Below are 14324 nucleotides of genomic sequence, written 5' to 3' on the forward strand. Positions count from 1 at the left end.
AAAACTAAAGAACACAAAAGAAAGAAATTAAATTGAAGAAAACCTCAGAAGATAGAAAGATCTCCCATGCTCTTGGAGAGGCAGAATTAATATTGTCAAAATGGCCATACTACTAAAAGTGTTTTACAGATTTAATGTAATTCCTATTAAATTCCAATGACATTCTTCACAGGACTAAAAAAATCAATCATGAAATTCATTTGGAAAAATAGGAGACCCAGAATAGCCAAAGCAATCCTTAGCAAGAAGAGTGAAGCAGGAGGCATCACAATACCAGACCTGAAACTTTCCTACAGAGTGTTAGTAACAAAAACAGCATGGTGTTGGCACCAAAATAGACACGTAGACCAATGGTACAAAATAGAGGACACAGAGACTAACCCACATAAATGTGGTTATTTCATACTATACAAAGACGCCAAAAACATACATTGGAGAAAACATAGCCTATTCAACAAATTGTACTGGGAAAACTGAAAATCCATAAGTAACAAAATGAAATTAAACTGCTCTCTCTCACCCTGCAAAAAAAAAAAAAAATCAACTCAAAGTGGATCAAAGAGTTAAGCATTAAAATAGAGACCTTGTGTTTAACATAAGAAAAATAGGCCCAAATCTCCATCATGTCAGCTTAAGACTTGACTTCCTTAATAAGACTCCTAAAATACAAGAAGTAAAATCAACAATCAATAAAATGGAATGGATTCAAACTAAAAAGCTTCTTCTCAGCAAAGGAAACAATCAATAACATGAAGAGAAAGAGCCTATAGAATGGGAGAAAATCTTTACCACATGCACCTCTGGGATATATAAAGAACTGAAAAAACTTAACACAAAACAAAAAATAACTCAATCAATAAATGGGCCAAGGAACCGAACAGACACTTCATAGAATAAGACATATAATCAATCAACAAATATATGAAAAATTGTTTATCATCTCTAGCAATTAGAGAAATGCAAATCAAAACTACTCTAAGATTCCATCTCACTTTAGTCAGATTGGCAATGATCAAGAGCACAAGCAATAATAAGTGTTGATGAGGATGTGGGGAAAAAGGTACACTCATACATTGCTGGTGGGACTGCAAATTGATGCAACCACTATGGAAAGCAGTATGGAGAGTTCTCATAAAACTAGGAATGGAATCACCATTTGACCCAGCTATCCCACTTCTTGGTTTATACCAAAGGACTTAAAATCAGCATACTACCATGATGTAACCACAATTATGTTTATAGGAGTTCAATTGACAATAGCTCAACTATGGAACCAATGTAGATACCCTTCAACAGATAAATGGATAAGCAAAATGTGGCACATATACACAATGGACTATTATTCAGCTTTAAAGAAAAATGAAATTATGGCATTTACAGGTAAGTAGATGGAACTAGAGAATATCATGTTAAGTGAAATAAGCCAATCCTCCAAAACCTAAGGCTGAATTCTTTCTCTGGTAAGTGGACGCTGATCCATTGTGTGTGTGTGTGTGTGTGTGTGTGTGTGTGTGTGTGTGTTGGGGGCAGTGTATGGAAGAATGAAGGAACATTGGATTATGCAGAAGGGAGTGGAGGGAGGGGAGGGGTTGAGGGGATGGAAAGGGTGATGGAATGAGACAGACATTATTACCTTATGTGTGTGTGTGTGTGTGTGTGTGTGTGTGTGTATACATACACTCTGGACCATGTGTACCCAGAGGAATGAGCAGTTGTGCTCCATTTGTGTACGATGTGTCAAAATTCATTCTAATGTCATGTAGAACTAGTAAAAAAGTGCTAAGCCAAGATTTGCACAGAGAGCTGAGGGAGTCTTAGAAGCTGCAACTGTTGAAGAAGCTCAGACCTGAAACTCTCCTAGAGCTCATGAGCTGGAATCTTCCCAAACACCAGATCTCTTTACCCTGTAGATGGGGATGGGACTTGTGATGTCACACACCCAAGGTCATGGGAACAGGGAGCAGGTGGAAAGCCCGGGGTGGACCTCAGGGTAGAGGATGGTGGGAGCTCTTTGACAAGTGTGTGTGTCTCACGCTTCCTGTGAGATTGAAAGCGGAGGTAAGTCTTAGTTCATCACCGTCACTATACAGACTGTCCCTATTGTGGCTCCTCAATCCTTATTTTCTGATTTCTGAGCCAGAGATGTGGCTGTGATCTCCAGTTACATCTCCAAACTGTAAAGATTCTGCAAATCATCATTCCCATCCTTATACCAAGAAAAGAACTAAAAATTGATGACTTCAACCAACCTTAGAACCACAGCCTTGCCCGCCACACCTGGAGGGACACTATGATGCGCTTATCTGGAGCAGAAGCTTCTGGAACACTCACGTGGGAATTCCCAGGGGTTGCAGAAGCCTGAGCGCCTGTCGTAGTTCTGGGGACTGGAGTGTTGGGGGTTGGTTTACCCCAGTAGGCACTTTACCCCCAGGTAAAATATGGAAGCTCCCCTTGTGGTCATGGTGGGAAGAAGAAAAGCAACCCTTGTATGAGAACTCAGAGCCTTCACCCTTTCCCAGGGGCAAGTGTTTTGCCCCTCTCCTCCTAAGAGTGGCCTCAATGCAAACGTGGGGTGCAGTTGCTGGCCTGCAGGTGAATTTCCTGGTCGTCCCAGTACCACACAGAAACAGTCACATCTTGTTGTATTTTACAAGTATGTAAGATTCTCAGCAGGTAATTAAACCTCAGATATGATTTCCAATTTTCCAGTGAACACAGAAATAGTGAAGGATGTCGTGAGGCCCAGGTTTTCTTAGGCCAGGATATATTATTTACGACACTGAAACTTTTTCTATGGCACAGAGAAAAGTGTATTAAATTATAGCACTTAGGAAAACTAACATGGCTGGTCTGTGGGTGAGGAAGAAAGCAATTGTCCGGATCACTACATTTTTTTCAATTATTGAGACAATAATTTTCAAAGTAAATCAAGAAGTTAATTCTAAAGGAAAATATCTACCAACTTTTTAAAAAAATTTGTGTGGTTCTGCTTTTTATTGTGGGGCTGGGGATGGAACCCAGGGCTCTGTGTGTGCTAGGCACACGCTCCAACTCTGAGCTCCAACCCAGGCTCTGCTGCCAATTTTGGCAATGATTTCCCGTAGCCATGTACCAAATCAGCGCCCCTACATTCTGCTTTCTGATAATGAGAATGGGTAAGAAAACCCCTTTCCGCGTGGCCCTCTGGTTCCCCGGGAGACTTTGTCACCAGAGTCCCTAGAGGTGTTGGTGTAGCTGGAGCGAGGAGCACGGCGTGACTTGTGGGCTTTTATCCTGAAGACTCCGTGCCGCCTTCTCTCCAACCTCGTTCCTCTGAGCTGGAGGGTCCTGGCCAGTTGTTCTGGATGCTCCGGTTCTCTCCCTCAGCAGCAGCTGCTGACTGTGTCACTGAATGGAGACTGCGAGGTTCACAGTACCTGCAGGCTCCCTCTCCACCCCAGGAGCATCATGGGGCACTCACATTTCCCTGGGAAGGCAGAAAGCTGGGCCCAGCCCCATGGGCCCTCCTCTGGGCTAGGGGCCAGTGCATGATACATATCCCCTCCTCCTAAGCCTGACCCCCCACTCCATGGGGCTTCTCTTCCAAGCCTCCACATCCTCCCAGTTGAGTCTCTTCCTTTGCGGCCTACCCCTAAGGATAAGGCTCTTCCCACAGGCCACTTCTGCTAGACCTTGCTTCTTCTCTGCCTTCCCAATTATCTGCAAAACCATTCTGTACCCAGGTGACAACTCTTGTATGCGGTTCCTTCTGCACTGATAAACTCATGCCTTTGAAGTGAAATATTAGATTTTATCTGGATTATAATCATGAGCAAGATGAGATACATTCCAAGCACAAATAGGTACTAATTGGAGCTTGCAAAACAGCCAGATTCATAAAGACTCATCCTATGTGGGCACCACAGGGCTGATAGGAAAAGTTCATTTTGTAGCTTTGCTGACTGCCAGTCATCCACTTCTCAGGGCTGTCTCGGTGTCCCTAATTTGAAGTCACAGGCTTCTGGATAAGCTATATTGGTGACTCTTGATGAAGTTTGGGGGACTATGATAGAAAGTGGATTTAAGTTGTGTGTTTCACAAAGTTCACAGAGAGCTGAGCATGGCTGTGCACTTTTCTCCAGACACTGAGTGAGATCTGGCAGAAATCGGTTCCCACTTTTCCTCTATGGAGTGCTTTCAGAAACAGGTATGGGAACGTGAGCTGTTGGCTGTGGGATGTTGGTGAGGATGGTGTGTTGGGCTAGTGGTGTGAGTTAGGTAGACGAGCTTCGAAGCAATCACAAGCATCACAGTTTACATTCCATCCCATGTTGATGGTGGGCACAGGATCTCTACAAGGAATCTATTTTCAGTGACTCAGGGATTTATGACATTTTCCTTCCTGAAATTTCACTCTTTCTCCAGGACAGAGAAAGAGAAGGCAGAGGGTTTCAAGGCCGTGCTTTAGCGGTCTGGCCAGCAGAGAGACGCACCACTTCCAGTCACAGCCCAGCAGCCCGATAATGTATTCACACCACCCAGCCTGACTTCTGGTGGCAGAAAGCTGTGGCGGGAAGACATTGATATCCAATAACCAGCCAGTGTCTCTGCTGCATTAGTCATCATTGATTCATTGGGACATTTGTGAAATTCTGTGATAAAAATAGCTCTGCCTCTGAGCATTCCCCGAAATCCTGGGACATAGAGCCAAGGGTCTACGACACGGGGTGGGGGCCGAGTTACCATGCACAGGAGAGTTCTTGAGAAAGAAGGGCTTTCTCACCCAAACCGTTTTGCTATCTTCTGTTTCAACAATCTTAGAATGACAGATCAGTCTGTCTGTCTGTCTATCTATCTATCTATCTATCTATCTATCTATCTATCTATCTATCTAATCTATCCATCCACATTATTAGAGCTCAGGCAGAGCTCACTATTCAATCCAAAGGTCTATCTAAAATCTGTGAAATGCAGGTACAGCATGTGGCAGTTGGAACCCATCTGGGCAATGGAATGCAAGTTTCACAAGGATCTAAATGATGGCTGAGGTGGTGTGAATTCCTCTGTGTGCAGCAACCTCCTAAGTGTGGTAGTTGTTCACGGGGGACAATTGTGAGATTCCAGGCATTTTATCAAAACAACAGTGGTATGTAAAGCACTCTGCTTGTTAGCAAGCAGTGCCCCTTGACCGGCCTTCCCTGGGGCTGGCTCGTTCTCCTGGAAGGTCACTCTTACCATCCCTGCTGTGGATAATCACTCTCACCCTAGAACATGCCTGGTGAATTTAGCTCCATTTCAGAAGAAGCACTCTCACTGAGAAGCAGCTGACATGGCGGTAGCTGACTACAACAGACGGTCCAGCACCTGGCTGTGGATAAAACGGAACAGTGTTGCTTTTGTTAAGTGCTTATACCTTGAGTTGATTTTGGTCATTGGGTGGTTTCACAAAAGCCTTGTGTTCCAACATTTTTTTAGTCTTCCTAAGGCATAAGAATTCTGTGTGCCCATCACAAAGAGGCACTATCTTCAATCAAAGCAAATTACCATTAAGATTAAAAGGCAATTCATTTCTCTCTTGGCCTCTGCTTACTATTCTGTTAGAGGACCTACATGAAAAAGTTGCAAATATTAGAGATGGAAAATACTTAAGAATTCCCTGTCTCCTGCTCAGTGATCTTCTAACTGATGAGGAAACTGGGCCCTGAAGAAAGAACTGGCTTTCAGCATGACACATCACTTAATGCACATTCGCCAGCCCTAGTTTTGAAGTGCATGTAAGAACTCCTTTCCGGACCGCTTTTCAGAATCACTGGGAGAATCACATCTGATAATACATGCCCAGTTTTTGAAAACAGTAAAAATCAATATCCATGGGAATGATGATGATGATAAAGATAACATTTATTGAGCACTTAGTATGGACTAGGCATTGTGATTTACAGACATGATCCTAGAACTCAGTACCACGCAGTCAGGGAGGCACACTTATCATCTCAGTTTAAACAAGAAGAACCGATTCCTGACTATCTGCTGGGTCACAAGCCAGGCAGTGGTGGGGCCGGAGTTAACCTAGAGGCTTAGTCACTAAAACAAAATCTCAGGATTCTCACCCTGTTGGAAAACAGAGTCCACCCTGGATCACAATGTTCTTATTGACAGCACAGTGTTTTCCCAGTTACAAATTAGTTTCATAAATGTCTTTGGAAATAGAAAAAATATAAAATGGAAAATGCCTATCCCTCCCTCCACTTAATCCTGATACTTTCTAACTCTTAGTGCTGGTGTTCTAAGACTGGGAAACAGAACAGCTTCAGACCGTATGTAAGCATTTGTAGCTCAACCTCCTGGTTTCCTATTTACAGAATATTTTGCCAACAGGGTTCCGAAGTGTCCAGTACTATCACATCTAAGGAAGTCTCTCATCTCTCTGTCACTGCCTTGCTGCCAAAGCACGAGGCTGTGAACCACCAGGAATCCGGACAATAACTGGGGATCATGCAGTGGCGTGGGCTGTGGGCTGTGTGCATGCGCCTGGCCACGTTAGAACGCTGCCACCTTCTGCTTATCCCATGCGCTGCTACTGCAGCCCATTTCTACAGCAGCCCAGGTCCTCCAGGCTGATTTACCCCGATCCTGAATTGCACTTCTGCAAAACACAACATGACAAGTTAAACGCTCAGCCTGCCAAAAAAATCTTGATAGGCTCAGCTTTTGTCCTGCAGCCCCCGAAACACCATTAGGACGGCTGTCCCACTAAAGTGCGCTCAACGTTTTTGACAGTGAATTATCTTCACATCAGTTTCTCTCATCATTCACTCCAGTGTTTTGACCATTTGAGAATTCAAAAGAGGGCAGATAAACAGGGAGGGATTGCGGTGACTTTCCCTTGTTCCAGGGGCAGTGACTTGCTCGGAGGCTTGCTGGATGTGGCAAGGTCTCTGCTCAGGTACATTTTCTGCTAAGATGCTCACTAGACGTGACACACGCTGGGCAGGATCATGGATGAGTCAGTGAGGAAGGACAACCTGAGCCTCGTTGCTCAGCTGCAGGGCATGGGCTGAAGCCTAGTGCCTGACCCCAGCTCCTGGGCCTCCCGCCCTGGCTTATCAGCAGTGAGCTTTTGGTGCCTCCAGGAAGGGAGCCCAGAGCAATCCCACACCACACTGGAGTCCTCAGATCCCCAGCTTGCCAGCTGGGTCCCACCTCTGGCATCCACACCTCATCTCCATCCCACAGCATCACAAAATCAGCCTTGCCCAGGACTGTTTTTATCACCAGTTCACGACCTGCATGTGTACACACAGGGCTGGTGTGTTGGGTGTCCTTATTTCGTTAAAATACCAAGATTGTTTAATAAAGCTGGAAAGCCAGAGTGAAAAATATTTTCAGAGGTCAAAATGTCTATTTTTAAGTTCTTGCTGACATATTTGTATTGCTTGAGAAACTTCGGCCTTATATGCTTATGCTTACCTTCAAATCTTCAGAGTCTAGATAACACACCCCCCCCACACACACACACACAGCTCCATGAGGTCCAGAGGAATCTGGTTCTGTCTTAAATACAAGAAACCAGTAGAAATACAAACTCTTTCCTCATAGCTTGAAGCTTATAGAAACAAAGAAAAGCACCTCATTTCCCATTTTTTTAACCAGTACAAATAATAACATTCTCACTCTTTTCACTCTATGTATATGTCATTTTTTAGAAAAACTTCTTCCTCTGTTTTTGCATATATTAGATACATTTTTTTTCAAAACACTATATTTTATTCCTTAAAATAGACACACTGTTTTGTTGATTATATTTCAAAAGCTAATAAACTTTGTCATCTTAACGTCAGTTCAGGACCATCTTACTCATCTTGGGACTTGTAAATTCCTAAACTAATGAATAATTTAATAGCAAATAATTATAATATAAATGAATAAGCCAAATTTTCATATTTTAGGGGAAGATTCTGTGTTCAAGGAAAATGGACATTTCAGTGCTAGTGGGCTGTGACTCTAAGGTCAACCCCCAGTACAGGACCTCCTCCCCCAGCCTTGGTGGATCTGAAGTCAGCAGTGAGTGTCCTCCAGGGCCAAGTCCCTGGACTCTTCAGGGGTTAATGTTCAGAGTCAGACACCCACAGTGGCCAGACACGGACAGTGACGCTCACTGTGTGATGGACACAATGCTGCAGCCATTCAGATGAGTACCATCTCCCCACACATTTTTCTAAATGAACTCTGTCTTTGCTTAGAGACTCTGACAATAATCTCTGCCTTCCCCTGATAATTCCCACTCCATTTCACTAACTGGCCCAGAAAACAAATGGTAGAGCCTCTACGTCCTCGACGGAATCACAGAATTCCGGACCTTCTTGGAGACTTGCGCAGATCTGAGTCCTATGTCAGAGAGGCCGTGAGAACTTGAGGCAGGAAGGCATGAGCCCCACATGAATCCCATCCCGAGAGGCCAGGGGCTGGGAGGTAGATCAGGGAGGGAAATCTGCACCCATTGCCATCCTGATTCCTGAAGAGACTCAAGGGCAGAGAGGGACAGAGCTGGTCCAGTTAGACAGGAAGCCAGAAGGGAGCCTCTGGGCTGCACACCTTCTCTCACAGCAGCCAAGGACTGCATGTGAGGATTCACAGGGATCATGGAGGCAGCATGGGGAAGGGAGGACACAGGCTCCAGGAGACGGGGCATCATCAGATCCCACCTGGGGCCAACAGCAGTGACTGGGAGTCCTCTAGGTGTTCTCATGCAGGTGGCCTGAGCAGGGAGCACCACTTTCTGCTCTTAATGTAGAAGCTGTTCAGTGTTTAACCCAGGGTTCCCCAAAGCTGAAGCAGCTCCTACAAGAGCGGCCATCACCCTGCCACCTGCTCCTCTGTGCCCACAGTTCTCAGCTTTGTTTATGGGTAAGAATGTCTCATAAGCAACAGCAGAAACGCTTCGCCTCACCTGCGCTCAGGTCTGGCTGCATCCTCACCCGCAGGAAGAGAGGTGGCCAAAGCCCTCCCTTTTCTCATTGGCTCTTGAACCTCCAAAGATTCCAGAAAACTTGATGCCTGCTTCCTTTCTAAAAAGGGCTGTCATTTATAAATCAGGCCAAGCCGTGCCACGAATGTAGGGTTCCTCTTATCAGGGTCACAACAGAAGCGCAGAAGCCGACATTCGGGGGAATGGGTGTCATTTACGGGAATGGAGTGGATGGAGTCGGGATGGTAGGTCCCATGAGTTCCAGAAGCCCTGCTACTTTTCTGCTCTGTTATCATCCCTCCATAAAGTCAGGGAAAAGCCTTAGCTAATTCACGAAAACCAGGGTGCTCTCCAGCCACGGGCAGGGCCCCTCCCAGGGCCCCCCGACAGACAGCAGCCCCATGCAGCTCCACTGTCTGAATCCCTGTCCCTTCCTCGCCCCCAGCCAGCTGCAGGTGCCAGACCAGGAGGATAAAAGCAAAACCCAGGCATTTCTTTCTCTTTCTCCTGCAGAAGAGGAGGCCTGGGCAGCCGTGCCCTGAGGAGCGGGAGAAGAGGTGGGCCCTGCTCTTTGAAGGGGACCGTCAGCGTCTCACAGTCACCGCAATTAGTCCCTGCCAGCCTTCTTCAGGCCTTGGATTCTTTTCAGAAGTGAAAAAGGGAACACTCGAGGGCCATTGAATCGGAGCGTGGCATCTGCCGCCCACGGAGGGAGAGGTCGGGGGTCAGTGTTTGATTTTGATAAAGCGTGCCAGATTGATTGTCTTCGGTAATCCTGTTTGTCATGGTAGATCTGCAGAGGCGTCTTTGTGGCACAGGTGACATATGGGCCGGCCTGCTGCTTGCCTATTCAGGGGCCCAGCACATGTTCTCCCCAGTTGGACGGGTTCCCAGAGCCTTGTTTGCCAGAGAAGTGGGGCCTCCTGCTCCTATTCAGCCGGCCCCGTCTCCACCCACAGCCCTGCCAATCTTCAAGTCAGTCGGCCTGGGCTATTGAAAGAGGCCTCACTATTCAAGAGGCCCAAAAAGGGAAAGGGAGAGAAGGGGGCTGGCAGGAGAGAAAGAAGGGGATGAAAGGGGACAGGCAGGCCCCAGAGATAGGAGTAGAAGACTTAGAGACCGGGGCGGGGGTGGGGGCAGAGAAATATAATTACAAAAAATAGCAGCGTGTCCTTCAGGCAGAGCACTTCAGGAGGCTGATTATAGCTCCTCTCCAAATCTGAATCTACCACCAAATTATACCCTGCCTCTTTTGTGAAATAAATGTTAATAAGAGGTAATTTGGGCCCTGCTGATTGTTAAGCTCAATGGAGATAGAATTTTTTTTTCTTCCTCTGTGTGTGTGTTTATTGTAATATTTGGAGGGTTTTTTTTTTTCTTTTTTTCATCCAACCAGAATTTATATTCGACCACAAAAGATGGAGCCCATAGTGCAGGGGCCTGAGGAGGGTGCCAGAAGTCGGAGGACGGTCTGAGTTTGATAAAGGGTGAACCTTTGGACCAGCCAGAGCCCTGGGCCTGGGAAGGTCTGCAGGCCCTGTGCTGTGGAGGGAATGTCCCCAGGAAGAGGAAGAGCTGAGCTGGAGGAGGAGGGGGAGGGTCCTCGCTCTAAATAGCTTTGCCTTTCTCTGGTTTAAAAGCAAGACTTTTTTTTTTTTTTTCATTTACATAATCATTATTTTGAGTTGCTGCCAATTCTTTTGGGGGCTTTTATATTTAAAAGCACAAAAACTAGAGACAATCCTGTGACAGATCTTTTGAAAATGTTCTTATGATGTGTATTTACGAACTGATCCAGAGATGGAGCAATTAGAAACAATGAATAATAATCTTCCGAGCAGACAAAAGCTTGGAGATATTAAAGTATAAACCCTGGATCCTAATGGCCCAAGGCGGGCCTCCACGGTGTCTTTGCCCTCTGCTTCCGGCTGCTGGGCAGAGATGGGGTCTGGCTGGCCTGGGTGCTGGGGCTGTCAAGGTCAGCAGCCTGTGACCACAGATGGCTTGGTCTCCAGTGGCTTTTGTTAGGCAAATTGATTTGGATCCTGTATGCTATCACTGCACATAACAGGGAACAATACATTTACCCTCAACTTCAAGGGTAGTATAGCTCAAAATTGATTTTATATATGTGTGTGTGTGTATATATATATATATATATATATATATATATATATATATATATATAGAGAGAGAGAGAGAGAGAGAGAGAGAGAAGTAAGACACCATTAAGCTATCGCTTTATTCTAGGTATCAGTGCTTTGGTTTTGCCCTCCCCAGCAGTTGGCTACAGCAGGCTCATGGTTTGGAGGTGTGCACGGAAGCTCTCATTTGCCTTCCTTCTGCAGCAGAGTGGGTGCTGGACTCAGGCCGGGTGTGCAGCAGCGAGGGAGGTAAATGGAGTCGTCCTGGTGACGATGGAGGATGTGAGCTCACCACGCTTTACCAGTGAGTGGAATAGTGCCAGTCACATCCTAAGAGTGCACTCAGTGTTATTTGTTGGAAAAACTTAGAAAGTGTTCATTAAATAAACAGCAAAACACTTTTTTGGCATTTCTAAGGAAGAAAACTTCCCTTAATTTATATATTACATTATACAAATGAAAGGGGAGAAAAAGACAATCAGGAAAAAGAGAAAGAAGAAAAAGAGCATTTTTCTGGGTAAGAGGTATGTTGAATGCTTGTGAACCTTATCTCTTGGGTCTCTACAAGAACCTCATGGGAGGGAAGGCGGATTTTCAGCTAGTGTACCCTGGTGTATACTGGTTAAAGGGTTAAAATCACATGAAAACCCTGCAAGAGGTTTGCAGCTGGTGCCCAGGCACCTGCTTCTCAGGGGGTTGGAAGGAGCATTCAAGACTGAGGGCGGCTCATTCTGATTCATACCTGTACCCTTCACCTGGGGACAGTGCTAAGAAGATTCATGTAGGTTGGTTGGGGGGGGTGGGCAGATGGGACACAAAAATTTTAACCAGCTCCTAGATGATGCTACTCTGCTGGCTCTGAACCTTCTTTTGTGTAGTGATACTTCCAAAAGATGAAGCAGCTTGCCCGTGGATGACCCCAGCTTTCCCATCTGGCCAACCTGAGCTCCTGAGCCCTGTGCCTTTACTCTGCCTCTTATAGAGCCAAATCCAGTACTCAGCACCCTGGGATGGGAAGAGCGCCCCCTGCAGGTCAGGAGCTCAGTTACAGCTCTTCCGCTGCTCCTCCCTCCAGCTCTTTTCCTCTCAGGTCTCTGCTTTCTTTTTTTGTAACAAATGGAGTTTGGAACTGAGAGGAGCTGCTGTCCTTGGATTTTTGATATGTCAGCTTAACAGATGCCATGACTGAGTCAGACCTTTCCTGCATGGGAAAGTGCCACATTAGGAAGAGCCAGGAAACTTTCTGTTTCTTTTTTCCTCTTTCTCTAGTGAATCTATGTTTCAGTATCTGCTTGCAATTATCAAAGGAAATAAAGGAGATTAATAGAAAACTCAACGCTGGCGTTACTGAGAAGGGTTCTGGGTTTAAGGACATCTCCACAATGACCCCATGTGACAAATCCTGCCACCGTCCTCCAAGCCCTGTGCAACTGCAACACAGAAGTGTACCATGCATTCCTGCAGTCAGCTTACAGCGGTCCAGTCTCCTACGTGTGGATTGAAGGAATGAGGTAGGAACTGGGCTTTGTGGATTGCAAGAGAACCTTAGGCCCAAATGTATATGTAAACCACACTGTCTTCAGTGTTTATTTTATGCTTAATTTCTTTCCCTAAGTCATCCAAAAACTTCTGGGGGGGGCATTTCCAGTCAGTGAAATCTGCCCCAGAAAACACCTCAAGAACAAGCTATGGGACGGCTGCGGCATCCTCTGCACACACACCTGTCAGACAGACCCGTGCTTTAGTTCTGCTGCAGGACAAGCTGTGGTTTGCTCACAATGCTCTGCCACATTTTATAAGGGCATGAATTCTGTGATGGGGGAGAGAGCCCAGGGAACTGGAGGAGTTGTCATGTTTTATGCAGAGAGCGGCTCTCTCTGAGTCCAGCAGGATTCCTTCCAGGGCTGTCTCTAATGGTGGAGTTTTAGGAGTCTAGAAGCTCAAAGGGAAAACACCGCTCTTTTCTTTAGCTCTCCCTGTGGGCTGAAGACTCTTAGGCTGGCTTTAATGCTTTCTGCCAGCTCAATAGCGCTCAAGCTCCTAATGGCCGCTCAGACTGTGGGTTGTCCACAGAAACAGGTCAGGATGATGGAGACTACACTCAGTCAGGTTACTTCCAGGAGATCCATTTTGATGGGCTATCCTGAGGCTCTGCTTATGAATAATGATTGCCTCTTCTAAACAGTAGCAAAAATAAAGAAATTGTCTCCTTGCTTTTCCCCACCCTAGGTTCAGGAAAGCGGTGCCTTTCTGACTGTACACAGTACCTCTCTCCAGGGGAAAGACAGTGCAGCATGTTCAGTGCTTCCAAAATCACTAGTCCTGGATCTGCAGTTGCTCCATGTGCTCACAGTGAGTGAGCATCTTGGAAATTAAAACACGATTGGAAGATAAAAGCAATGGCGTGCCTTACTCAGATGCACAACTTCTTAAAATATCAGTTGTGGGCTTCAGGCATTCTTGAGTTACTTAATCCCCAAACCCACTCTTTTCCTCCTGTGTATTTTTGTCCATCACCCTACCTAACCCAAGAACCCCCAGCCATTGCCATTAATAGATATAAGAGGTGCTCTTATGAGTGGTTATGACCTGCTCAGTTATTTTACCTTGTATAACCCCAAGCTTCCTAGGTAGGGAGCACTTTTTCTTCAACTTACAGAGGAAGAGAGTGAGGTTTAGGATGTATAGGCATTTGTCCCAGGGGCCACAAGCTGCCATAGGGTAATTCAACCATAATTCTGTTTTTTACCAGGAGGGAGAGGGTACAATGAATCAAGCAAGTGACGTGTGTGGTTGTCACATGCCTGTAACCCCAGCGGCTCTGGAGGCTGAGGCAGGAGGATAGTGAGTTCAAAGCCAGACTCGACTCAGCACTTAGGGAGGCTCTAAGCAGCTCCAAATGAATACAAAAGAGGGCTGGGGGTGTGGCTCAGTGGTTGAGTGCCTTTGAGATCAATCCCTGGTACTCAAAAAAAAAAAAAAAAAGAAAGAAAAAAGAAAAGAAAAGAAAATTAAAAAAGAAAGAAAGAAAAGAAAAGAAAAAAGAAGAAGAATCAAGCAAGCAACACTTAGGACACATGCAATACAGATTGCCCGCATTAGGCATTTGTGGAGGTAAAAATAAACCACAGTTACTGTCTTCAAAATGCTAAACTCAGGATAGAGAGATATGACAGATAATAGAAACCCAAACAATAACAGAAGAATTAATTTAAAACTTAAAATATTCTGCA

Source organism: Urocitellus parryii, chromosome 8 (assembly GCF_045843805.1).
Source record: "Urocitellus parryii isolate mUroPar1 chromosome 8, mUroPar1.hap1, whole genome shotgun sequence".
Lineage (NCBI taxonomy): Eukaryota > Metazoa > Chordata > Mammalia > Rodentia > Sciuridae > Urocitellus > Urocitellus parryii.